This window comes from Moschus berezovskii, chromosome 11 (genome assembly GCF_049115385.1).
Source record: "Moschus berezovskii isolate FMDL1 chromosome 11, NW_MosBer_1.0, whole genome shotgun sequence".
Taxonomy (NCBI): Eukaryota; Metazoa; Chordata; class Mammalia; order Artiodactyla; family Moschidae; genus Moschus; species Moschus berezovskii.
This window is the reverse complement of record NC_142470.1, coordinates 57,040,702-57,068,487: the sequence shown is the minus strand read 5'-3', so window position 1 is coordinate 57,068,487 and position 27,786 is coordinate 57,040,702. Positions and strand designations below refer to the sequence as shown.

Sequence of the window (27,786 nt, the reverse complement as noted above, 5' to 3'; positions counted from 1 at the left end):
ATTTATGCTGAAATTCCCATATCATAGCTAAAGAGCTAGGCTACAAAAGATTTACAAGAATAGATTATGAAAGCACTAATATTAAGTGAAAATGGTTAAAGTGTATTGAGCACTAAGTTAAGTTTTATATGTTGGACCTTTGTGAAATGTTTTCTGCTATTATACTGTTCATTGCAACAGCTCATATTGTTTTAGAGGTATTATTGTACCTACTCCACCAAAAAGGAAATTGATGCTTAAAGAGGTTGATTTACCCAAGATCACTCTGAAAGTGGTAAGTGGTAGAGCTAAGATACACATTCAGATTCATGAAATTTAAGTTAAAGTTCCAAAATATTAGTCATGGAATTCTGCTACTGGAGGTATGGTAGACTATATTCTTAAAAATTCCTGAAGCAAAACTCCTGTGTATTTGGATAAACTCCAAGGCACATTATTTTAACTGTATTGCTGAACTCACAAGAATAAGAGAATCGTAACAATAGAGTACTGTTGATGGAAATGTAAATTGGTGCAATCACCATAGAATAGCAAACTATTAGCAAAATAGAGATTCCTCAAAAAATTGAAAATACAACTACTGTGTGGTCCAGCTATTCCACTTCTGGCTATTTATGCAAATAATACATATTTTCTAATATATTAGAAAAAATATATTCACCCCTATGTTCATCACAGCATTATTTACAATAGCCAAAATATGGAAACAACCTAACAGTCCGTGAATAATGAATGGATAAAGATGTGGTATGTATATGCAATGGAATACTACTCAGCCATAAAAAATAAAATCTTGCCATTTGAGACAATAAGTATGGATCTTGAGGGTATTATGCTAAGTGAAATAAGACAGTAAAAGAAAGACCATATTATTTCACTCATTCATATATGGGATATAAAATAATAATAATAAATGAACAAACCAAAGCAAGCAAAAACAAAAGCATAGGTATTACAGACAGCAGAGGTGTGATTGCCAGGGGGACTGCAGGTGGTGTGGGGGAGAAAATGGGGGTCAACTCTATGATGATGGGTGGAAACTAAATTTTTGATGGTGAGCACACTGTAGTGTATACAGAAGTTGAAATAATGTGTACAATGTTATATACTTGAGATTTATGTCATATACCAATGTTATGGCAAAAATATATAAAAAAAACTGTATATGTAAAGTGTGTGTAGCCAATTGTGTGTAAGTTACACTTTAGTAAAATTTATCCAAGAAATAATATAATTGTATGTACAAACTTTTAAAAATAGTAACAATTATTCCTAGAATTACACTTCAAAATCACTTGGAAGTATGAAAGTAAAAGTGTTAGTCGCTGAGTCGTGTCTGACTCTTTGCCTCCCCATGGACTGTAGCCCTCGGGGCTTCTCTTTCCATGGGATTCTCCAGGCAAGAATACTGGAGTGGGTAGCCATTCCCTTCTACAGGAGACCTTCCCTACCCAGGGATTGAACCCTGGTCTCCCATCTGAGCCACCAGGAGCCCAAAAATCATTTGAGGCCTTTCTAAACATACAGATTTCCAGGCTCATGCCAGACATGGTAAATAGAAATCTTTGATATTGGTGTTTAGGCAAATATAAGCTTAAAAAATCTCTATATGTAAATTAAATGAACATCTCTGGCTAGGAATCACATCTGTAGGTGAAATGTTACATTAAATAGGTCATAAAACAGTTTGCATAACATGATTATATTTTTACAAGCAGAAATGTATGTAAACTCAGCAGACTATATGGAAGAAAAATATAGCAGTTTATGAGATTTGTGGGTAGTTTATACTCTTTGCTTTTCTGTATATTTAAAAATAAAAGCTGTATACTGCTTTTGTATATAAAAAAGCAGACGGTGGCTCAGATGGGAGACCCAGGTTTGATCCCTGGGTTGGGAAGATCCCCTGGAGAAGGGAATGGTTACCCACTCCAGTATTCTTGTCTGGAAAAGTGAGTTATTTTTAAGTTAACAAAGAAAACGCATGAGAGCATAAAATAGAGGGACCATGAATTTGGTGGAGGCCAGGGTGAATGGAGCAGGGAGACTGGTGGAGGATTTAGCTTTCAGTGTAAATAAGACACACTTTCTTCCATGTGGAGGGAAGGAAGGTGGAAGTAGATTAGATGGACTGGTAGATTTGGGCCAGATTTCCTCTTTTTCTCAGTGCATCAGGAATTAAGCTCAGCTGCAGATAAGAATGGACATGGGGGTGGTCAGGTTCCTTATAATTTATATGGTGGTGGTGGGATAACCCATCTTTAATCTTGACTGTTCACAGTTTAGTTTCAGGGCCTAAAACTGCTTAAAATTGTGTTCATGGGTGAGAGGAATTGAGAGATTGGGATTGACGTGATTGATACTGTGTATAAAATAGATAACTAATATGAACCAACTCTATAGCACAGGGAACTCTACTTAATGCACTGTGGTGACCTGAACAGGAAGGAAATCAAGAGAGGGGAGATAAGTGTTTGTTTAGGTGATTCACTTTGCTGCACAGTAGAAACTGACACATTGTGTTGCAATATATTCCAATCAAAACTAATTTAAAAAATACCTACAAAAAATTGTAATCGTGTTTTTTTCCCAGCTGTTTGACTTTCAAAGGAGTCTGTGATCAATGGCAGCTCAGAGTTGGGAACTCTGCCCACCCTAAGTGTTGATAGGGGTGGTGGCGGTGATGGTATCATATTCTGTTGCTCTGTCACCACCCTGTGGTCAAATGGATGTACTGCCAAAGGTGGATTTGAAGCACAGAGTTTGAACTTCCACGTGGCTCAGGGGTAAAGAACCCACCTGTAGGAGTTCGATTTCTGGGAGATCTCCCGAAGATCCCCTGGAGTAGGAAATGGCAACCCATTGCAATATTCTTGCCTGGACAATCCCAAGGGCAGAGAAGCCTAGTGAGCTAGGGTCCATGGGGCTGCAAAGAGTCAGACACGACTTAGCCACTAACCAGTAACAGCAACAACAAAAATAGCTTCTCATCTTAGATTTGGAAGGGACTTGGGGCATTCTACGATCTAATGTCCCAGACATTATGAGATCTAATAATAATAACTACAAATTTTTCCTCCAAAATGTTGAAGCAATGTTAATTATTCATGAATGAGAAGACCTGCCCAAGCCCAGATAATTATATTCCAATTAAAGATTTTTACATAAGTGATCTCTGAGCCAGTGTTGAATGTTTCTGAAAGGCCAAAAACATTATGTGTGTTGAGACTGACTAGGAGAGTTTTGAAACACCCTGATGCCCAGGCCAGATGCCATGCTAATTAAACTCGTGAGAGTGAGAGACCCAAACATCAGGGTTTTATCCAATGACCTCTTCCCCATGTGATTCCAATGTCCAACCAAGTCCAAGGGCCTCAGCCATAAGTCCTTACTGTCCAAGGCATGCTCCATGAGCCAGCAGCATTGGCACCCCCACCCCAGGAGCTTGTTACACTGTGGGATCTCAGGTCCTGCCCCAGGTCTCCTGCGTCAGTCTGTATTTTAATAATTCTCAGGTGACTCACTACATATCAAATTAAATTCTGTTAAAGAGATCAGAATGGTTATCCAGTAGGTCCACTGGATACACAAGGCAGGAGTGGTGTTTAAAAGGTGGGCTTTTCATCTCTGATTGCTTCTAGCTACAGAAAATGTGTGACTTCTGTTCCACTACTGAACAGTTCTAGTTGTCTGAAAGATTCTTTTCTTTTGGTAAATGTCAAAATAACTTTCTGGTCAGTTCTGCAAATTGCCCCCACGATCTATTTTAAAATATTTGAAGGACTTCCCTGGTGGTCTAGTCGTTAAGAATATACTTGCCAATGCAGGGGACACAGATTCTATCTCTGGTCCGGGAAGATTCCACATGCTTACAGACAACTAAACCCGTGTGCCACAACTATTGAGCCTGAGAGTCACAACTATTGAAGCTCTTGAGCCCTAGAGTCCTTGCTCTGAAACAAGAGAAGCCTCTGCAATGAGAAACCTGCGCACCGTAACTTAAGAGTAGCCACTCACTAGAGAAAGCCCACATGCAGCAACGAAGACCCAGCGCAGCCAAAAATAAGTAAATAAAATAGACAAACACCTTACAAGATTACAAATCTCTCAAATGTAGAATGAAAGCAGTGACACACTTAGATTAAAAAATAAAATTATTTGAGAGCAGAAATGTCTTGCCTTTAATCTTCCTTCTTTGAAACCCTCCCTTTCAACCTTCCAGTTTCTTTAGTATGGTATTAATATTTTTGCAGAACTCCTAGTAATTCTACCCTAAAAATGGCTCCCAGAAGTGAAAGTGAGAATGTAGATGAGGTGTGACATGACAAGAATAGTAGGAAAATGACTTTGGTTTCTCAGGAAATTTTACTAAAGCCTCCTTTTTCTTCCTGAAAATAGATATTAGGATCTTTGTCAAATGCTACATTATAAAGAACATGGATTCAGTAAACAAATCAATGCTGATGGTCCCAGAGAGCCTCAGGTCATTCACATGTGACCACTGATGGTCCCTTGAGCTCAGAGAGACCATAGGAACCTCCAATCTGGGCTTCCCCAGTGGCTCAGCATTTGCACTGCAGGAGACACAGGAGATATGGGTTTGATTCTTGGGAAGATCCCCTGGAGGAGGGCATGGCAACCCACTCCAGTATTTTTGCCTGGGGAATCCTATGGACAGAGGAGCCTGCGGTGTACAATCCTTAGGGTTACAAAGAGTCAGACACGACTGAAGCAACTTAGCATGCACCCACTAGTGTGCAAAGTGGCAGAGAGGGGGCTGGTTTGTGGGACTGAGCCCTTAACCTGTGGTGTCCAAACTGTCTCCAGGTAAATCTTTGTCAGAACTGAGTTGGATTGTGGAGACTTAGCTGGTGTCTAAGAATTTTGTGTTGGCATAAGAACCACCCCTCCTCCTGCCACATGTTGGAAATGGCGTCAGAATCTTAAGAGCATAGAGCAGGGGTTAGCAAGTACCACCCCATGAGTCAAATCCAGACTGTTGCCTGTTTTTGTACACAAAGTTTTACTGGAATACAGCCATGATCATTTATTTACATATTTGTTGTTCAGTCGCTCAGTCACATCTGCCTCTTTGCGATCCCGTGGACTGCTGCAGCATGCCAGGCTTCTCTGTCCTTTACCATCTCCTGGAGCTTGCTCAAACTCATGTCCATTGAGTCAGTTATGCCATCTAACCACCTTGTCCTCTGTCATCATATTTACATATTTACTATAGCTATTTTTGCACTATAACAGCAGAGTCATATAGTTGTGACAGAGACTATCCGACCCACAAATATTTACTATCTGGTCCTTTAAAGAAAATGTTTGCTGACTCCTGCTATAGTAAATAAACATAATGTCATAAATAAAAATATAAAAAAGGACTCACCAAGTCAGGATAAACTATAATTCCAACTTCAGTTAGATTAAATCTCCTGGGAAATGTCTCATTGCTGTCAATTTTTTGTCTCTGTAGACATTTTATAGCTTATTTCATCATTTTTGATCTTTAGACAAGTTGGAAATAGGTAAGCTAATACCAGAGTCTAGTAATTGTGTTTGCAAATGGTAAGAAGACAGTGAGTGATATGAAGTGGACAATAGCAGGAAATTCTGAAACTTACACTGCCCAAGGCACTGAGATATTTGACTAAAAAGTGTTTGAAAAGATTATTTGTATAGACTCTTGGGCAAATGTGGCATTTTGAATATATCCAACTACTTCCATCCCTCCATCCAACTGTACAAAGGATTTTTTAAAATTATTAACTCAGAGAAACTAGGAGAATGGGAGAAGAGACAATAGGTGTAAAAATTTGGATTCTAGAAAGCAGAAATATGAGTGGTAAGTGGTTAAACAAACACAAAAATGATAGTCTAAGCAGTTGTGGGGAAAGATAACGTCCAACCTGATGGACACAACAGAATCCCCAAAGCCTCTGAAATCAGTGGTATCAGATATCTCTGGAAATAGGGCCTTTAAATAAGGATGTCGGCTGATTGACAAGGAAGTGGTCAGGTCTTCAAATCTGGTCCACCCTCCCCAAACCCAGCAGAAGACCGGAAACTTATACTCTGGAGTGAGTAAAATAGCCTCTAGACTGATAGATGATATGCACATTTGAGGGTGGGTCAGCATCCAGGGGGACACAGAGAGTCAGACACGACTGACGCGACTTAGCATGCACGCGTGCACACCATACTGAAGACGACCTGAATATGTGCATACCAAATGATGAGATCACCCAACCCTCTTTCCCCACTTAATTCCCAGAATAATGGCCTAGGGTGTCCAACCATCTCAATTTCCTGGGACTGCAGGTGTTTCCAGGATGGAGACTTGGAGTTTCAAAACCAATACAGTCCTGAGCAAACCAGGATGTCACCCTAGTCTCAAAATATTAGCAGTTAGACCCTTCCATTCAGGAGACTGGGAGAATCTTCTTTGGGGAATTTTACCAGCCCAAGGGGAACAATCTGAACATATGGGGAATGGAAGTTCTACATCTTAGTGGTCCAGTCAGATCAGCCTTGTAGGGGTGGTCATTGAACAAGCTCCAAATGGGCGCGTGGAGGTTCCAGTTGTGGTTTTAGATCCTCTTTGAGAAATAAGCAGACAACTAAGAATTATTAGACAACTCAGGGAAAGTCTCACACAAAAGACAGAGCTAGAACATCTCAACAGGATAAACATCAGGAGAGTAAAGTACCTGATTCAAGTTGGGATGTCAGAGTCTTTCTCTTGGATCTCAAAAGATACACCTGGAGGGAGAACCTTCTCTTCCTCTCTAGCCATGTGCTGTTGGGATGTGTCTGGAGCTCCTGGAGGCCCTGTTCTCCTCTGTAAAGGGAAGGCCACAGTTGGCCACACAGAGATACACTAATGGGAAATGAACTCAGCCTAGCGCCCCATGGCTTTTCATGCCAAGATCATTATCTCTAAAGCTGTCTTTCTTTTTCCAAAGTTTGGTTGTATGAGTCAATAAATTCCAAGACTTTTCCAAAAAGGCATAAGTTTGAACAGATTTTTTTTGTCATTTGAAACCAACTGGTCCTGGTATGCCTCATGAATGGCATTGCCCATTCTACACATCTGCCTTTTTAATCCATACTCTATATCCAGAAAGTTTCCAAATCAACTTTTGCCCCTGTTTAAAATAAAGATTGCCTAACTCATGAAGGTAAAAATACATGAGATTTCTGTGCCACTTGGATGCTTTTAGCAAACCCAACATGCACTAACTTTTCATTATTTCTCACGATGATGTCCTCCCCCAAATAAAATCTAGGTAAATGACTGAAATAAAGATATCTGGACCATAAAGCAAAAATGAAGAGAAAAAAGGAAACTGTGCATTAACTCTGCTAGTCTTCCTCATAGTAGTGAAAGTAAAATGTGGTATCCATAATAATTGTGTTCAATAGCAAGTAGCCAAACACCCAATTAACAGTGACTTAATTGAACAGGCTTGTTGGGAGTTATTACTGCCATGTGTTCCCATGATTCTCAGCCTCTTCACCATGATGGCAACAGGGTTATTGCAGTCCCAGCCTCATGTGCACATACAAGAGAGGAACAAGGGGATACAGTCAGAGGATGTGTTTGCCCCTTTACAGAAGAAGAGCAAAAGCTTTTCCAGAAGTCTCTGCATCAGATTAGGTTTCCCCTTTGGGCTTCCCTAGTGGCTTAGATGGTAAAGAATCTGTCTGCAATGCAGGAGACCTGAGTTCAGCCCTGGGTTGGGAAGATCCCCTGGAGAAGAGAAAGGCAATCCACTCTAATATTCTTGCCTGGAGAATTCCACGGATAGAGGAGCCTGGCCAGCTACAGTCTGTGGGGTCACAAAAGAGTTGGACATGACTAAGTGACTAACAATTTCGCTATCTACATGTCTTTGGCTGGAACAGGGTCCAAAGTTTACATCCAGCTGAAAACAAGACTGAGAAGTCACTTGCAACATGATTGTTGCAAATGACTTGGTACCGTCATGATTCATTACCTAGGGCTAGACATATGTGCCCTCCCCCATGAGGCGGTATTGACACAGAAGGACAAGCAAAGTGATGCCGTGTGGGGAGGCATGCCTACCACAGGAACCAAAGTAAGTGGGTTACAGTGTTAAAAATACTGCTGAAACTGAAACTCTCACATATGGTGGGTGGGACTTCAGAAGGGTAAATCTGAAAAGCAATTTGGCAGATTTTACCTGCCTAGATGAATTTCACAAATGTGATTAAAGATCTTGAGATGGGAGAAATTATCCTGGATTTGCAGAGTATATCATGAGGAATGCTGGGCTGGAAGAAGCACAAGCTGGAATCAAGATTGCTGGGAGAAATATCAATAACCTCAGATATGCAGATGACACCACCCTTATGGCAGAAAGTGAAGAGGAACTCAAAAGCCTCTTGATGAAAGTGAAAGAGGAGAGTGAAAAGGTTGGCTTGAAGCTCAACATTCAGAAAACAAAGATCATGGCCTCTGGTCCCATCACTTCTTGGGAAATAGATGGAAAAACAGTGGAAACAGTGTCAGACTTTGTATTTTTGGGCTCCAAAATCACTGCAGATGCTGATTGCAGCCATGAAATTAAAAGACGCTTGCTCCTTGGAAGGAAAGTTATGACCAACCTTGATAGTATATTAAAAAGCAGAGACATTACTTTGCCAACCAAGGTCCGTCTAGTCAAGGCAATGGTTTTTCCCGTGGTCATGTATGGATGTGAGAGTTGGACTGTGAAGAAGGCTGATCGCCGAAGAATTGATGCTTTTGAACTGTGGTGTTGGAGAAGACTCTTGAGAGTCCCTTATACTGCAAGGAGATCCAACCAGTCCATTCTAAAGGAGATCAATCCTGGATGTTCATTGGAGGGACTGATGCTAAAGTTGAAACTGCAATACTTTGGCCACCTCATGCGACGAGTTGACTCACTGGAAAAGACTCTGATGCTGGGAAAGATTGGGGGCGGGAGGAGAAGGGGACGACGGAGAATGAGATGGCTGGATGGCATCACCGACTCTGTGGACATGAGTTTGAGTGTACTCCGGGAGTTGGTGATGGACAGGGAGGCCTGGCGTGCTGTGATTCATGGGGTCGCGGAGAGTCGGACACGACTGAGCGACTGAACTGAACTGAACTGAACTGATCCAGATGAACCCAATGTAAACTTAAGGGTCTTTACAGGAGGGAGGCAAGAGAATCAAAGGAAAAAAGAAGTGAGAGAAAGGAAGCAGAGTTTGGAGAGATGCACTTTGAAGATGAGGGAAGGGGCCATAAGTCAAGGAATGGGGATGGCAGCCAGAAGTTGGAAAAGAAAAGGATTGTCTTCTAGAGCCTCCAAGAGTGATGCAGCTGTGCCAACACCTTGGTTTTAGATTTCTGATCACTTAAAGAGTCAACTGTATAATGTACACACTACCATATATAAAATATGGGCTTCCCTGCCAGCTCACATGGTAAAGAATCTGCCTGCAATGCGGGAGATGCAGGCTCCACCCTGAGTGGGGAAGATTCCCCTGGAGAAGGGAATGGCTACCCACTCCAATATTCTTTCCTGGAGAATTTCATGGACAGAGGAGTCTGGTGAGCTACAGTCCCTAGGGTTGCAATGTCAGATATGACTGAGTGACTAACACTATCTACAACACTATCTACCTATATATAAAATAGATAATCAACAAGGACCTACTGTATAGCACAGAGAACTCTACTCGATATTCTGTAATAACCTATATAGGAAAAGATTCTTAAAAAGAATGGAGATATATATATATATATATATATATATATAACTGAATCACTTTGCTATCCACCTGAAACTAACACAGCATTGTAAATCAACTATACTTCAATATAAAAATTATTTTTACAAAGAGTCAAGCTATAAATGTAAAACATAGCTTCTGTCTTATAATTAATTGGGAAGGCAGACTAAGCTTTTAAAGAACTGCTTAAATAACTAGTCATAGTCACCTGAATTATTTTCTTAGGATACTTCTCCTTTCATATCTAAGAATAGAGTACCTAATTTATACTTGCAAATCTGAGGATAAAGGTAGGCTGGAGTCTTAATTATTGCTGTTGTCCAGTAACTCAGTCAAGTCCGACTCTTTTTGACCCCGTGGACTACAGCATACCAGTCTTCCCTGTCCTTCACTGTCTCCCAGAGTTTGTTCAAACTCATGTCCATTGATGTCTATGATGCACCCAACCATCTCTTCTTCTGTCATCCCCTTCTCCTCCTGCCCTCCATATTTCCAAGCATCAAGGTCTTTTTCAATGAGTCAGCTCTTCCATCAGGTGGCCAAGGTATTGGAAGAAGCTTCAACATCAGTCCTTCCAAAGAATATTTAGGGTTGATTTCCTTTAGGATTGACTAGTTGGATCTCCTTGCTGTCCATGAGACTCTGAAGAGTCTTCCCCAGTACCACAGTTTGAAAGCAGTGTGTCAATTAATTTAGAAGACAAGAGACAGAACCCTTTAAAAAGACAGCTTCAACCCATACAAATATCCCACAGGGTCATGATGTCCTAGAGTGGGGTGTTTGTCCCCAGAGATGTACTTTCCTTTCTCTGGAGCTTTCCTCATAGACAGGGATTGAAACCAGGTCCAAAGAGTGTTGTCAGCAACTCAGCAAGAGGCTGGCAGTGCTGACTTAGTTCTCCTGTGATCTGGGAAAGTGGACTAGTCCTTGCACTCTGACTGCTTCTTCCGCTGGGTCCAAATCATGTTTGTCAAAGTCTAGCTAGTGGTAAAGAACCCGCCTGCCAATGCAGGAGGCATAAGAGATGCAGGTCCGATCCCTGGGTCAGGAAGATCCCCTGAAGAAGGAAATGGCAACCCACTCCAGTATTCTTGCCTGGAGAATCCCATGGACAGAGAACCCTGTCCATGGGATAGGAAAGAGACAGACATGACTGAAGTGACTTAGCATGCAGTACAGCAGGAATTTGCCAAGGATAGGCTCTGAAGGCTCCTAATTCATAGTTAGCTTCTTTATCATTGCTGACAATCTGCAAGTGCTTGGAATTTAGCAATAAATCTTTCTTATGTTGGGGCTTCCCAGGTGGCGCTGGTGCTAAAGAATCTTCCTGCCAGTGCAGGAGATGCAAGAGTCATGGGTTCGAACCCTGGGTCAGGAAGATCTCCTGGAGAAGGAAATGGCAACTGACTCTGTATTCTTGCCTGGAAAATTCCATGGACAGAGAATCATGGTGGGCAACAGTTCATGGACTTGCAAAATGTCAGGCATGATTGAACACATACATGCACAAATAAGTGGGTGATGTCAAAAGCCAGACTTGGGGACTAGCTGTTCTCTGGCACCTCAGTTGAAGGCCTCTCAGTATCAGGAAGCTTCCTTTGCTCAGCACTTTGGGCTGGTCCAGACACACAGGCAATCCTGAATCAATATTTGTTAACACGTGATCTATTGGTTCTAATCTTTAAATTCCTTCTTAACTGAGTGCAGGGAACACGGCCAATAGCCTTAAAGATCAGGTTTCCTTGGGCATCTTTGTTTGTTCCAGATTTTGTTCTTCTCTTGCCTTTGCAGTGAAAGCAAGCTCCCCTTTTCTTGCCATGGGAAAGGCCAATAGCCATGCAAACCTGGGCAATAAAGTTAGCTCTTAACCAGTTAGCTATTAACCAGCAGGCAAGATAACTTAGCTTCTTATCAAACTCCAGGCACCTCCCTTTCCTAACTTTTTCCAGCCCCAAGTGGAAAAGCAGATTAAGGCCTTGGGCAATCACAGTGTGCATTTGCTGTCAGTTCCTCCCCAAGTTGCATCCGGGTGGCAACAGGTCAGAATCAATAGCTGGCAGCTTGAGGGCTTCCCTGGTGGCTCAGACCCCACTCCAGTATTCTTGCCTGGAGAATCCCATGGACAGAGGAGCCTGGTGGGCTACAGTCAATGGGGTCACAAAGAATCGGACATGACTGAGCAACTACAAACACACAGGCTGAGGTGGAGGAAGGCACCAATTGGCAGGCAGTCTGCAGGCTGAGGGGTGAGTGAAGCTGGAAAGGGGCAGCAGCCTCAGGAGTTGATGATGGGGTTGGGAGGGGAGGTGACTTAATAATATTTTATACGTTCTCGGAACTTTGAATTTATTTTGGACCCATTTAAGTCTTATTTCCCACTGGGGGCCCCACAAGGCATTGAATCCTTATATTTTATAATTAAAGCAAAGATACAGAATTGTGGGAAATGTTAAGCTATATTTGAGAAAGAGTAGTGTAAAGTTTGTATGCAGAAAAAGCTAATATCTCTAATGGGAAATGAGGCAGAAAAGAAGTTTAGGAAGAAGTCCCAGAAGACTTCAGGAATAAGTATTAATGAGTGTGTGTTAAACTGTGTCCGACTCTTTGTGACCCTATGGACTGTAACTTACCAGGCTCCTCTGTTCATGGGATTATCCAGGCAAAATTACTGGAGTGGGTTTCCATGTCCTCTGCCAGAGGATCTTCCCCACCCAGGGATCAAATTAGCGTCTCTTATGTCTCCTGCATTGGCAGGTGGGTAGTTTACCACTAGTAGTTTACCTGGAAGGCCTAAGTATTAGTAGCCATTAAGATAAAATGAACTTCCAGATGTTCAAGCTGGTTTTAGAAAAGGCAGAGGAACCAGAGATCAAATTGCCAACATCCGCTGGATCATGGAGAAAGCAAGAGAGTTCCAGAAAAACATCTATGGCTGCTTCATTGACTATGCCAAAGCCTTTGACTGTGTGGATCACAATAAACTGTGGAAAATTCTGAAAGAGGTGGGAATACCAGACCACCTGACCTGCCTCTTGACAAACCTGTATGCAGGTCAGGAAGGAACAGTTACAACTGGACATGGAACAACAGACTGGTTCCAAATAGGAAAAGGAGTACATCAAGGCTGTATATTGTCACCATGCTTATTTAACTTACATGCAGAGTACATCATGAGGAACGCTGGGTTGGAGGAAGCACAAGCTGGAATCAAGATTGCCGGGAGAAATATCAATAACCTCAGATATGCAGATGACACTACCCTTATGGCAGAAAGTGAAGAAGAACTAAAGAGCCTCTTGATGAAAGTGAAAGAGGAGAGTGAAAAGGTTGGCTTAAAACTCAACATTGAGAAAACTAAGATCATGGCATCGAGTCCCATCACTTCATGGCAAAAAGATGGGGAAACAGTGAAAATAGTGGTTGATTTTATTTTTCTGGGCTCCAAGATCGCTTCAGATGGTGATTGCAGCCATGAAATTAAAAGACGCTTACTCCTTGGAAGAAAAGTTAAGACCAATGTAGACAGCATTTTAAAAATCAGAGACATTGCTTTGCCAACAAAGGTCCATCTAGTCAAGGCTATGGTTTTTCCAGTTAGTCATGTATGGATGTGAGAATTGGACTATAAATAAAGCTGAGCACCGAAGATTTGATGCTTTTGAACTGTGGTGTTGGAGAAGACTCTTGAGAATCCCTTGGACTGCAAGGAGATCCAACCAGTCCATTCTAAAGGAGATCAGTCCTGGGTGTTCATTGAAAGGACTGATGTTGAAGCTGAAACTCCAATACTTTGGCCACCTGATACGAAGAGCTGACTCATTTGAAAAGACCCTGATGCTGGGAAAGATTGAGGACAGGAGAAGAAGGGTATGACAGAGGATGAGATGGTTGGATGCATCACCAACTCAATGCACATGGGTGTGAGTAGACTCTGGCAGTTGGTGATGGATAGGGAGGGCCTGGCGTGCTGCAGTTCACAGGGTCACAAAGAGTCGGACACGACTGAGTGACTGAACTGAACTGAAGATAAAATGCTTTCCACCATGTCTCACAAAGTTAATATTATTGTGTAAAGTCACAGTTTTAACCTCTTTTTTATTTTTAAATTAATTAATCAATTTATTTATTTATTTATTATTTTTGGCTGCGCTGGGTCTTCATTGCTCTTTTGAAAGGGCTGGGGGATTCATATTCACTGCATCACCAGGGAAGTCTTAATCAATTTTTTTTTTAAACTTAGTATCTCACAAGCATTTATCCTAGGGTGATTGAAGGTTTTTGAACATGAAGACACCTCAGTCTGTGAACCAGAAGTCTGGACGCACATCAAATACTGAAACTGCCAGTGCCTTGATCTTGGACTTCCCAGCCTCTGCTGCTGCTGCTAAGTTGCTTCAGTTGTGTCCGACTCTGTGCAACCCCACAGATGGGCAGCCCACCAGGCTCCCCCGTCCCTGGGATTCTCCAGGCAATAACACTGGAGTGGGCTGCTATTTCCTTCTCCCAGCCTCTAGAACTGCAAAAAAATACATTTCTCTTCTTTATGAGCCACCCAGTCTGTAGTATTCTTTGGTAGCAGCCTGAGTGGACTGGATGGCATCACCGACTCTGTGGACATGAGTTTGAGGGAACTCCGGGAGTTGGTGATGGACAGGGAGGCCTGGCGTGCTGTGATTCATGGGGTCGCAGAGAGTCGGACACGACTGAGTGACCAAACTGAACTGAACTGAACTGAGTGGACTAAGACACCACCCTTCTCCATCCAAACATCATGGGAAAAACATGATCCTACCCCGACCCCTGTCAACCATGGTCAGGTGGGTAACCACAACTTCCATCCTTGCTCAAGATGTCTCATTCCCCCCAGAAGACCTATGGGGAGCTGGCACTGTCCTCTCTACTCGTTAATAAGAAAATCCTCTCACAAGGGTATCAGTGGAGGCCATGTGGGATGCTAAACATCAACGCCCACCCAGCAGTAATGAAGCACGCTTCTTTTTCTCCTAGGTGGTGTCACAGGTGGCCAAATGAGAAGCAGAACTTTCACCATTATCCAATATAACAAGGCATCCTCCACCTCCTGAATCGTCATTACATTTCCTGTAAATCTATAATTCTTAATAAAAATAAAAATTTTGTTGTCTTGTTTCTCATCTCTGCATGATAGTGCTGGGTGATTGTATGTTCTCAACCTGGGGGCAAGGTGAAGGGAGCAGATCAAGACAGAGAGACCAACCCAACATGACTGAGCTCATTTCTAATAGTTTCCCAGCTGTTAAATACTGTGAAACACTGTCTGCAACCTTCGGTTATTCTCAAAACCTGCTGGCAGGACTGGCATGTATGTAAAGGGCATTCAGAGGATAAGCAAATGCTGGGGCTACCTGAGGATCAGCTGGAAAGCTTTTTGAAAACACAAATTCCTGAGATGCTTCCCTTGGGAGGTTCTGGCTGCTTAGACCCTGCAGAAGCATCACTGAGCCAATGACATGGAGGTTCCCATTGGCTCCAGCGGTTGCTCTGACTCAGTTGCTGAACTTTGGTGTTAAGGGATGTGGGTGATAATGCTTGATCTAAACAGGTGACCAAGGAAATATCATTTTTCTTTTCTCTTATGAGTGTATTGGTTTTGAATGAGAGAGGGGTTTAACTTCCCCAGTTTTTGGATTATCAGAATAAAATAAAATTCAAGAAAAGCCTGGAGTTAAATAAAATGTGCTGCCCTCACACAAGCCATCTCCACATGTGTGACATCTGTGTTTTTGACTGCCTCCTCCTGGGAGCTTAAATCCTGCTGGCAGGAAAGCAAGCCAGGAAGGCTTGGAAGGTCTCCCAAGTCCCCTCTATGGAAATCGTGCTCAGAACATCATGATTGCCTCCGAACAATCAAGAACACATTGACTGCAAAACCTAGAGTGTCATTCAGAACCATGGCTACCCCGTGTTGATAAGTGAGGTCAAGTCTGCCCTGAGGAGCTGCCTCCTGAATAGTAGTGGTTGAAGAAAATAAAACTGTGAATCTGGGGTTGCTGCTTGTCATGAGTGAGACAGCGAATATCGTGCTGGTCAGAGACCCCATACTGGTTTAAGGCTCCAGGAGAACAGCCTGCTCTCCGCTCCTCACTTGAGGTGCTGCTATTTAATACCTTGATACATAAAGTGCCTGCCTGGTTTTATTTTACTTTCAGGAAGATTGAAAACTTTTAACCTCCTATTTAACCTGGAGGTATCTGTACTTAAATGTCAGCAGCAATATCGCTGTAAAAATAAACTAGTTGGATCAGAGGGAAGGTGAACTAACATTAACCAACGACCTTCCACATGATCAGAGAGAAAGTGACATGACATTGATCAAGGACCTTTCATGTGATCAGAGGGAAGGTGAACTAACATTGATCAAGGATCTCCCATGTTCCAGGAAGTGTGCAATGTAATACTTTGTGTGAGTGTTGGTCTTTCCATTCTTTATAATAACCCTGTGAGGCAGGTGTTATGATTTACATTTTATATAGAGATATAAAATTATATGTCTTGTGAAAACCATACAAGAGGGATACTTTCTGGAGATTAAATTTGTGAAGGTGTATGTATGTGTGTTGGAGGGAGGTTTCCTGTTCTTTAGGAAAAGAAATTGCCACCTATGTCACAGCATAGGAAATCTCCTGGGATCCTTTGAAAATAGCTGGGAAAGAGATCTGAGCTCTGTGCAGTCTGATGGTAAACTCCATATGTATCCTGTTCTATATATTTGTGAGCTTTATCCCTTTCACTGGCACTGGGTGGGCATGCAAAGGATATTTTCATTTGTTTTTTCAATTTAAATCATGTCTCCTATTTATCATGTTATCCTATGTCTGTTTGAGCTAAACTCTTGCTGCTGCTGCTGCTAACTCACTTCAATTGTGTCCGACTCTGTGTGACCCCATAGACAGCAGCCCACCAGGCTCCCCCATCCCTGGGATTCTTCAGGCAAGAACACTGGAGTGGGTTGCCATTTCCTTCTCCAATGTGTGAAAGTGAAAAGTGAAAGTGAAGTAGCTCAGTCATGTCTGACTCGTAGCGATCCCATGGACTGCAGCCTACCAGGTTCCTCTGTCCATGGGATTTTCTAGGCAAGAGTACTGGAGTGGCTTGCCATTGCCTTCTCCAGAGCTAAACTCTTAGGGAATCGTTTTGACGGAAAGACACCATGTTAATTGTTACTGATTAAGCATTTGAAAGTCTCAGGCTAAAATCACAAAGTAGGAGTAAGCAGGGATATTTGGGTCAGTGTACAACTTTAGGGCCTTGAGCCATGATAGCAGGACGCAGATTCCAAGGGCCACAGAGTCACTGCTATGACTTTGCCTCTATCAGGGATGCCTGCTGCCCACCTCTGCCCACTCCACTGACACCTGTACCTTCAAGTGCATGCACGTCTTTCCAATCACCTAGTCTGAGTGTGATTTCTAGAGAAACCAAGACAGAAGTATTCTCAGTGAAGGATTTGGTAGCAGTTTGGAAGATGTATGTCTGGAGGGAAACAAGTCCTCATGACTTGAGTTATGCCTGAAGGCTATCCCCCAGATTTTTCAGTTAAATGAGCCTGTGAGCCTGTGATAATAATGGGCAACATTTACCAAATGTTTTCTTAGTGTTTTACATGGAGTATCTCATTTCCTCCACATAAAAACTCTATTCAGTTCAGTTCAGTTCAGTTCAGTCGCTCAGTTGTGTTCAACTCTTTGCAACCCCATGAATCACAGCACGCCAGGCCTCCCTGTCCAGCACCAACTCCCGGAGTTCACTCAAACTCGTGTCCATCGAGTCGGTGATGCCATCCAGCCATCTCATGCTCTGTCGTCCCCGTCTCCTCCTGACCTCAATCCCTCCCAGCATCAGAGTCTTTTCCAGTGAGTCAACTCGTCGCATGAGGTGGCCAAAGTATTGGACTTTCAGCTTCAGCATCAGTCCTTCCAATGAACACCCAGGATTGATCTCCTTTAGAATGGACTGGTTGGATCTCCTTGCAGTCCAAGGGACTCTCAAGAGTCTTCTCCAACACCACACTTCAAAAGCATCAATTCTTCGGTGATCAGCTTTCTTCACAGTCCAACTCTCACATCCACACATGACCACGGGAAAAATCATACCCTTGACTAGACGGACCTTTGTTGGCAAAGCAATGTCTCTGCTTTTTAATATGCTGTCTAGGTTGGTTATAACTTTCCCTCCAAGGAGTAAGCATCTTTTAATTTCATGGCTGCAATCAGCATCCGCAGTGATTTTGGAGCCCAAAAAAATAAAGTCTGACACTGTTTCCACTGTTTCCCCATCTATTTCCCATGAAGTGATGGGACTAGATGCCTTGATCTTTGTTTTCTGAATGTTGAGCTTCAAGCCAACTTTTTCATTCTCCTCTTTCACTTTCATCAAGAGGCTTTATAGTTTCTCTTCACTTTCTGCCATAAGGGTGGTGTCATCTGCATATCTGAGGTTATTGATATTTCTCCCAGCAATCTTGATTCCAGCTTGTGCTTCCTCCACCCCAGCATTTGTCATGATGTACTCTGCATATAAGTTAAATAAGCAGGGTGACAATATACAGCCTTGATGTACTCCTTTTCCTATTTGGAACCAGTCTGTTGTTCCATGTCCAGTTCTAACTATTGCTTCCTGACCTGCATATAGGTTTCTCAAGAGGCAGGTCAGGTGGTCTGGTATTCCTTTCTCTTTCAGAATGTTCCACAATTTATTGTGATCCACACAGTCAAAGGCTTTGGCATAGTCAATGAAGCAGCCATAGATGTTTTTCTGAAACTCTCTTGCTTTTTCCATGATCCAGCGGATGTTGGCAATCTGATCTCTGGTGCCTCTGCCTTTTCTAAAACCTGCTTGAACATCTGGAAGTTCACGGTTCACATACTGCTGAAGCCTGGCTTGGAGAATTTTGAGCATGACTTTACTAGCGTGTGAAATGAGTGCAATTGTGTGGTAGTTTGAGCATTCTTTGGCATTGCCTTTCTTTGGGATTGGAATGAAAACTGACATTTTCCAGTCCTGTGGCCACTGCTGAGTTTTCCAAATGTGCTGGCATATTGAGTGCAGCACTTTCACAGTATCATCTTTCAAGATTTGAAATAGCTCAACTGGAATTCCATCACCTCCACTAGATTTGTTCGTAGTGATGCTTCCAAAGGCCCACTTGACTTCACATTCCAGGATGTCTGGCTCTAGGTGAGTGATCACACCATCGTGATTATCTTGGTCGTGAAGATCTTTTTTGTACAGTTCTTCTGTGTATTCTTGCCACCTCTTCTTAATATCTTCTGCTTCTGTTAGGTCCATACCATTTCTGTCCTTTTACTTTTTTAAAAAATTAATTTTTATTGGAGTATAGTTGCTTTGCAATATTGTGTTAGTTCCTACTGCACAGTATGTATACATATATCCCTTCCTTCTGGATTTCCTTCCCATTTAGATCACCATAGAGCAGTGAGTGGAGTTCCCTGTGTTATATGGTAGGTTCTTGTTAGTTACCTATTTTATATTTTATATACGACTTTACTTTCACTTTTCACTTTCACACATTGGAGAAGGAAATGGCAACCCACTCCAGTGTTCTTGCCTGGAGAATCCCAGGGATGGGGGAGCCTGGTGGGCTGCCGTCTATGCGGTCGCACAGAGTTGGACAGGACTGAAGTGACTTAGCAGCAGCAGCAGCATATATATATCAATCCCAATCTCTCAATTCATTCTACCACCCCTCCCTGATCCCCCTTGGTGTCCATGTTTGTTCTCTACATCTGTGTCTCTGTATCTGTTTTGCAAATAAGATCATCTATATCATTTTTCTAGATTTCACATTATGCATCAATATGTGATATTTGTTTTTCTCTTTCTGATTTTACTCTTCATGACAATCTCTAGCTCTATCCACATCTCTACAAATGGCCTAATTTCATTCCTTTCCATGACTGAGTAATATTCTGTTGTATACATATACCACATCTTCTTTATCCATTCCTCTGTTGATGAACATTTAGTTTGCTTCTGTGTCCTGGATGCTGTAAACAGTGATGCAGTGAACTCTGTGGTGCATATAACACCACTATTATTATTTACAAGTGAGACAACTGAGGCACAGAGATTCCCAAGTGACATAATAAAAGTAGGAAATACTCAACAGGGCAAGAAAACTTGGGGGGAAGTGGGTTCAAAACTTTGGAGTTACTTTTTCTGCTGGAAAGAGAAAATTTGTATCTCTGGCAGACATAAATCTATAAGCTAACTTAGAGGATCACAGGTCATCCATAAAAACCCAAAACCATTGATTATTCTTTCTGGTTAGAGAAGTAATGTGTTTAACCTTGGAGGATATTTAGAAGACACTGAAAGAATGAATATCAAAATAGAAATTATCTGTAAAATGTATAATGAGTGAGTTTATTACCTTTGTGTAAGACATGAAGCAAAGCTAAATATAGGTTCATCCTTCTAGGGAATAAAATAACAATCCGGTGGCCATGTGAGACAATGTCCCAGAATGAAATTGCATCCTCTTGGATCCATGAAGATCCTTTCAAGTTCTGTTAGGTGATACCATTCTTCAAAGCCCGATACCCTCATTTATTTCACTAATATGTAAAGTCTCAATGAAAAAGGCAATTTTCAGAGTCCCAGGCTATGAAAGTGCTGTACACAGAGGAGTTAGGGACCTGAGACAGAGGCTCCATGACCTGGTAGCCTTTGGAGTTGCTTTTTGAGGAGTCCATTGTCTTCCAAGAACATGGGTTACTCTCTTCCCCCTTGGAGTCCTCTTTCAGGCCATACCTGACTTCTCCTGTCTCTCTTCCTTCCTCTCCACAGGCCTCAAGACCTTGCTTTTCTCTCCTTTCAGTACTAATTCTGGGGACCCTTCTTTGCAGTCCACTAGATTGCAGAGAGGGACACAATGTTACATCTTCAGCTACATTCCAGAGTTTCAAGGAAAGTTGCTCTTTCTTGGTGTCTTGATTTTCATATGCAACAAAAAATAAAAAAGTAAACACACACGTATATACACATCTAGAGAGATATATAAATATATACATATACACACATATATAAAGATACATGAATATGTGTATATATATGCACACACACACAGACATATATGAATACATATATATATATACACACAGACAGAAAAAGAGAAAGACAGAAAACTTTTAAAGCTGTACTTGATGAAGAAGGAAAATTATCCTAGAAGGATCAGAGAGGGGTGCAAAATCAGCTCTCCTGGCTCTAATTCCAGAAATTCTCTACATGAATCACTTATTTGTGAAGATGTTGACAACCACTGTTAATATATGAATGTGTAACTTGGGAGGGACTGTCTATTAAACTGGGCCAATAGCATTGTTCCACTTGTCAAGGCAATGAGAAACTTTGCGAGAGAATGACTGGTCCAACCCTGGACTGGTCCAACTAGACATCATGGGAAAGCATTGATTACCTTGAGAAAGGAAAGGACTTGGACTTCAGAAGGATGAGGTCATAGAGTGGGCAAAGGAGGGACACCCAAACCTAGCTGTTTTCTTCATGGCTTTGCTAAGGGTTCTAGATTTCCCAACAGACTTTCTCCTGGAAGGGACATCTGGTTGATACTGTGATGGGTCTCCCATATGCTCCTATACTGACGGATATGCTGCCTTCCTACTGGGGACCACTGTTGGCAGAGAATCTTCAGTTATCTCCCCAGCCACCACCGTGCTTTCAGGAATTTCATGGATCCATTATCATGCCCCTCCCGGGGCTGCTCAAGCATGTTGATGACCCATATTGCCTTGTTGTTGTTTAGTCGCTAAGTCATGTCTGACTCTTTGCAACCCCCTGAACTGCAGCATGCCAGGCTTCCCTGTCCTTCGCTATCTCCTGGAGTTTGCTCAAACTCATGTCCATTGAGTCCGTGATGCCATCCAACCATCTCATCCTCTGTTGTCCTCTTCTCCTCCTTCCCTCAGTCTTTTCCAGCATCATGGTCTTTTCCTGTAAGTCCACTCTTTGCATCAGGTGGCCAAAATATTGGAGCTTCAGCTTCATCATCAGCATCTTGCCTAGATCAGGGCAATTCTTACGGGCACTGGCCAAGATTGGCACAGGACCTGCACTGCAGCTGGACCTCTCTCTCTCTGCCCAGTCTTGCTCTCTTCCCTTCAACAAGAGATGGTCCCTAGAGTATTCTTGCACGGGGTATTCAGAGTTTCCTTCCTAGGGGACCACATTTGCAATAGGGCTCAAATATGGGAAAAAGAAATTACATTTGGAAGCCATTTCTTCCAAAGGAAAGATCAAAGCTCTTGACATTTCTATAAGGGTACAATGCAGATGAAACCTCCCCTTTAGAGGTGCTGCTGCTGCTGCTGCTGCTAAGTCACTTCAGTCGTGTCCGACTCTGTGTGACCCCATAGGCAGAAGCCCACCAGGCTCCCCTGTCCCTGGGATTCTCCAGGCAAGAACACTGGAGTGGGCTGCCATTTCCTTCTCCAATATGTGAAAGTGGAAAGTGAAAAGTGAAAGTGAAATCGCTAAGTCTTGTCTGACCCTTAGCAACCCCACGGACTGCAGCCTACCAGGCTCCTCCATCCATGGGATTTTCTAGGCAAGAGTACTGTAGTGGCTTGCCATTGCCTTCTCCTCCAGAAGTGCTATAACCCTTCAAAGAAGTGTAACAGGCTTTGAGAAAGGCTCTTTAAGTCAGAAAGTCCTTTGTCCTCATTCTTAGGCAAAGGTAGCTGAGTTAGCAGTGCCAGTTCCTGTAACAGGAGAGGGAAAGAGCCTGCCTCTGCTCACATCAGTCAATGATGTTAAGCTGGTTCTTTCTCAAAATTGCACTGTGTGATTCTGCCTCTGTAGCTGTACTTGAGATAAAAATAATCCCCAGCCCTTCTCCCAATTTTCCAAAAGCTGAAACTATTCTGAGGTTAAGTGTTTCTGATTTGTGTTGTACCATCTTCCATAAACAAGGCCAAGAATCTGTTCCATTCCGTCGCTCAGTCGTGTCCGACTCTTTGCGACCCCATGGACTGTAGCCTACCAGGCTTCTCCGTCCATGGGATTCTCCAGGCAAGAAAACCGGAGTGGGTTACCATTTCCTTCTCCAGGGGATCTTTCCGACCCAGGGATCGAACCCGGGTCTCCCGCATTGGAGGCAGATGCTTTAACCTCTGAGCCACCAGGGGAATACAAGGTCCCAATTCTCAACGTTGTTTTATGAAGGGATTAATGATACCTACTGAGGGTTTAGGCTGTCTCATCAGCCCCAAAGATCTAGCCTCTCTTGTTTACAACACAGTTCTCTCTAAGTGTACTTTTATTATGAAGGATAAGGCAGCTATTTTTCCCTTTAAAAGGTAATTTTTTCCCAGAAAGAAGTGGGCAAAACTGGGCTTAGATACAATGTTCTGAACGTTTGCATCTCCCTCAAATTTGTATGTTGAAACCCCAAACTCCAATGTGATGTTTTAGGAGGTGGGACTTTTGGGAGGTAATTAGGTCATGAGGGTGATACTTTCTTAAATGGGGTTAGTGCCTTCATAGAGGAGACCCCAGAGAGCTCTCTCACCCTCTTTCTGCCATGTGAGGTTATAAGAAACAGGTGGTAGAAACACAGGTGGAAGGAAGTTTTCTCACTATATAAATTTTTTGTACTTTTTGAATTTTGACCCACGGGGATAAATAACATATTTTAAAAGTGAATAATGATGTCCCATTAGATCCAATTTAAAACTTCAATTGTATACCGAGTTCAAAGCTTCCTCCCCCTTCCAGGTCTGGCATGAACTATGGACCCCCAATCTGCAGTTAGATGGAGTAAAGTCTCTTTTCTTCTCTATTTACTCCTCCCCCCTTCACTCCCTTGCTCTTGGCCTGCAGGGGTGGGGTGCAGTTTGGATAAAATCTCTTTGAATGTGCTGTTTGTGGTTCTCTTCTGATGGTCCACATGCTCTAGGTTTCTGGCTGTTTGTGGATTTTTCAGTAGCTCCTCTTCTTTCCCTGAGTAGGGAATTCCATCCAGACAGCATCCTGATGTGAGTTTCATGCTCTTTGGCTGAACTCTCATAACTCCCTTTGCCCTCTCTTGCTGCTGGGGGTGGGGAGAGGGGAGTCTTCCATGGTCTTTTATCCTAAGGTTCTTTGTTCCAGTAGATCCTCTTAGGGGGAAGCTCAACTTTCTTTCCCAACGTCCATTTCACCGATGGGAATATTACGCATTTTGCCACACCAAATAATTCCCCGCCTGCCAATGAGAGCAGTTCCAGCTGGCCCCCTGTCTGGAATTCTCCAGTCAGGAAGCAGACATTAGTCTCTAGGTTCAGTTCAGTTCAGTTCAGTTGCTCAGTCGTGACCGACTCTTTGCGACCCCATGAATCACAGCACGCCAGGCCTCCCTGTCCAGCACCAACTCCCGGAGTTCACTCAAACTCATGTCCACAGAGTCGGTGATGCCATCCAGCCATCTCATTCTCTGTTGTCCCTGTCTCCTCCCACCCCCAATTCTTCCTAGCATCAGACTCTTTTCCAGTGAGTCAACTCATCGCATGAGGTGGCCAAAGTATTGGAGTTTCAGCTTTAGCATCAGTCCTTCCAATGAACACCCAGGATCGATCTCCTTTAGAATGGACTGGTTGGATCTCCTTGCAGTCCAAGGGACTCTCAAGAGTCTTCTCCAGCACCACAGTTCAAAAGCATCAATTCTTTGGCGATCAGCTTTCTTCACAGTCCAACTCTCACATCCATACATGACCACAGGAAAGACCATAGCCTTGACTAGATGGACCTTTGTTGGCAAAGTAATGTCTCTGCTTTTTAATATGCTATCTAGGTTGGTCATAACTTTCCTTCCAAGGAGTAAGTGTCTTTTAATTTCCTGGCTGCAATCAGCATCTACAGTGATTTTGGAACCCCAAAAAATAAAGTCTGACACTGTTTCCACTGTTTCCCCATCTATTTCCCATGAAGTGTTGGGACCAGATGCCATGATCTTTGTTTTCTGAATGTTGAGCTTCAAGCCAACCTTTTCACTCTCCTCTTTCACTTTCATCAAGAGGCTTTTGAGTTCTTCTTCACTTTCTGCCATAAGGGTGGTGTCATCTGCATATCTGAGGTTATTGATATTTCTCCCGGCAATCTTGATTCCAGCTTGTGCTTCCTCCAGCCCAGCGTTCCTCATGATGTACTCTGCATATAAGTTAAATAAGCAAGGTGACAATATACAACCTTGACGTACTCCTTTTCCTATTTGGAACCAGTCTGTTGTTCCATGTCCAGGTTAGTTTCAATCAAACTCAAGTTTTCCTGAGCATTCTTTGACCAGATCTACTCTAAGGCACTGTGAAGGGCACATGAATTTCTACCTTGGATTTAATGTCGTATTTTTGTTAGATTGCTTGTTAGGAGTCCTCTCCCACTAATTTGTCTGCGAGTGGGGGGAAAAAAAAAACACATCAAACTGACAACTCATGACTCAGAATTCCCTCACTGAATGAATTCCTGTCTTTTGCTTATTGGAGCTGCTGGACAGTGACAGTGAAAATCCAAAGACAAGTTTGGCCACCTCTTATTGAAGTCAGGAGAGAGATAGCCTCTAGGCTCCCCTCCTTAGAATGTGGAGGTACTTATGACTTGTTGCCAAATGGAAATGTCCTGTTCCACATCCAGTTACTAATATTAGTAAAATCCTCACATTATCATCCTACCACGTGAAGAAGAAAGTTCCTATGTTTAATAACTACCATTTATTGAAGGTTTACAAGGTACTACAAACTTTACATACTAATACATTAACTGGTCATAACCCTATGATGAGTTAGGGAGTTTCATCCCCTTCTTGGTGAGAAAACCTGAGACCCAGAGGTCATATAGTCAGTGGCAGAGTTGGAATTTGAATCCAGACCTGACTCCAAAATCAATCTGCTTACAAAGATAAACAGTATAGATCATGTCTAGTGCAGTAGCCTCTCATTAACAAGCTGTGGACTTGGGGTGGTGGCATAGTTATTAAGAGGGATTGAAATATCTTAGGAACATCAACCACTGTGGGTGAAATGAATAAATAATGTAAATGGTATTTCTCTTATATGTTAGGTCAGTAAATAATGAGTTCTCTCTTTGTGCCAGGCACTGTTCCAGGTGCTGGAGATACATCAGTTTCCAAAAACAAAAAAAAAAAACAAAAAAAAAAACACCTTTCTTTGTGGAGATGAAAATTCATTAAAATCATACCAAAGTTATTTATTTCATCATCATCCATTTTAGTAATTAAATGAAACAAAAATATAAGTATTATCATGTAAAGCTTTGCTCTTTAAAATGAATCTTTATTCTGGACCTATCTGGAAACCACTGGTAATATTTAAATGATAGCAAGGCCATGATCCATTAGATGAGGGAGGAATTTGGGGTTCTGTCAAATCCAAGCAGGGACTTGCACTGAGTCACAGAGCAAATACTGGGCAATCTCCATGGGTAATCCCACTCCTACTTTACACGTATCTCTGTGTAAATTATGATGATTACTTAAGTAAGTTAGGGTTATAATTTCACTGATGATAAAGATGAGGAGTAACAATCAAGGTCAAAGGCAGGGAGGTGGTTTACTTTATTTCTTGCTAACCCTCTAAGATTCTAGGAGGTCCCTTCTAAAGCTCTCACAGAGGAGTGAACGCTTTGTTCAAACAAGGAGCGGTCTCATTGGATCTGCTGCTCTTAAGTCACTTCAGTCGTGTCCAACTCTATGTGACCCCATAGACAGCAGCCCACCAGGCTCCCCCGTCCCTGGGATTCTCCAGGCAAGAACACTGGAGTGGGTTGCCATTTCCTTCTTCAATGCATGAAAGTGAATTAGGGCTTCCCTCATTCTAAAGGAGATCAATCCTGGGTGTTCATTGGAAGGACTGATGCTACAGCTGAAACTCCAATTCTTTGGCCACCTCATGCGTGGAGTTGACTCATTGGAAAAGACTCTGATGCTGGGAAGGATTGGGGGCGGGAGGAGAAGGGGACGACAGAGAATGAGCTGGCTGGATGGCATCACCGACTCGATGGACATGAGTTTGAGTGAACTCCGGGAGTTGGTGCTGGACAGGGAGGCCTGGAGTGCTGTGATTCATGGGGTCGCAAAGAGTCGGTCACGACTGAGCGACTGAACTGAACTGAATGGCTCAGATGGTAAAGAATCTGCCGGCAACGCCGGAGACTCGGGTTTGATCCCTGGGTCTGGAAGATCCGCTGGAGAAGGAAATGGCTACCCATTCCAGTAGTCTTGCCTGGAGAATCCCATGGGTTAGGGAGCCTGGCGGGCTACAGTCTATGGGGTCCTAAAGAGTCGAACACGACTGAGTGACTAACACTCATTTGATCTTTAACTTCAGTCCTCCGGGCTCTCCAGGAGAGGCACTCTATAGGCTTCATAATAACCTGTTTAATCAAAAGCTTAATATTCCAAGAAGTTAGGTGCCAGGAACGTAGCGTTTGGTCTTTCTCGTCACATCCTCTTCTTCACTGCATGAATTCAGATTCATCGTTCCCTTTGGTAACGATGGTCCTCGCAAGGGTATCACCCTCTCCATATGGTAGTTGGGGAAATGAAGGAAGTCTGCACGTTGTCCTTGGAAGGGCCTTGAAAGGTTCTGCATTGCTCTTTGCACCTCGCTTCACTGTTTCCTCACTCCTTTAGAAACCGTGCCGGTGGCTTTGACTCCCCCTTTTCTCTTTCACTTCTCTTTCCGCAGGCCCCCACCCAAACTTCCCACAAATTGTGGCCATTGAACTACATTTCCCAGAATGCCCCGCGCCGACCGGCATCGCTGGGGTGTCCCCTGAGCTGCCAGTTGTAATTACTGTCTGGCCGAAGCCACGTTTCCGGGGAAAAGTCAAACTATTGTCCACTTCTCCGTTAAGAAGCCTTTTTCTTCTATACCTGTGAGGGCCAATGTTGGGTGAAGAGGCCTCTGTGGAGGGAAATTCATACCGGCGAACGCTCTGGCCACCCGTTGC

At 42.9% G+C, this 27,786-nt stretch overlaps 1 long non-coding RNA gene across 1 annotated transcript; it reads left to right on the top strand.

Moving 5' to 3' along the window:
- The first annotated feature begins 11,778 nt into the window (after nt 1-11,778).
- LOC129539473 (uncharacterized) lies at nt 11,779-14,882 on the top strand. Its single transcript, XR_008682457.2, has 3 exons — nt 11,779-12,014; nt 14,032-14,585; nt 14,776-14,882. It is a non-coding gene; the product is annotated as an uncharacterized LOC129539473 (long non-coding RNA).
- Nucleotides 14,883-27,786: the final 12,904 nt, after the last annotated feature.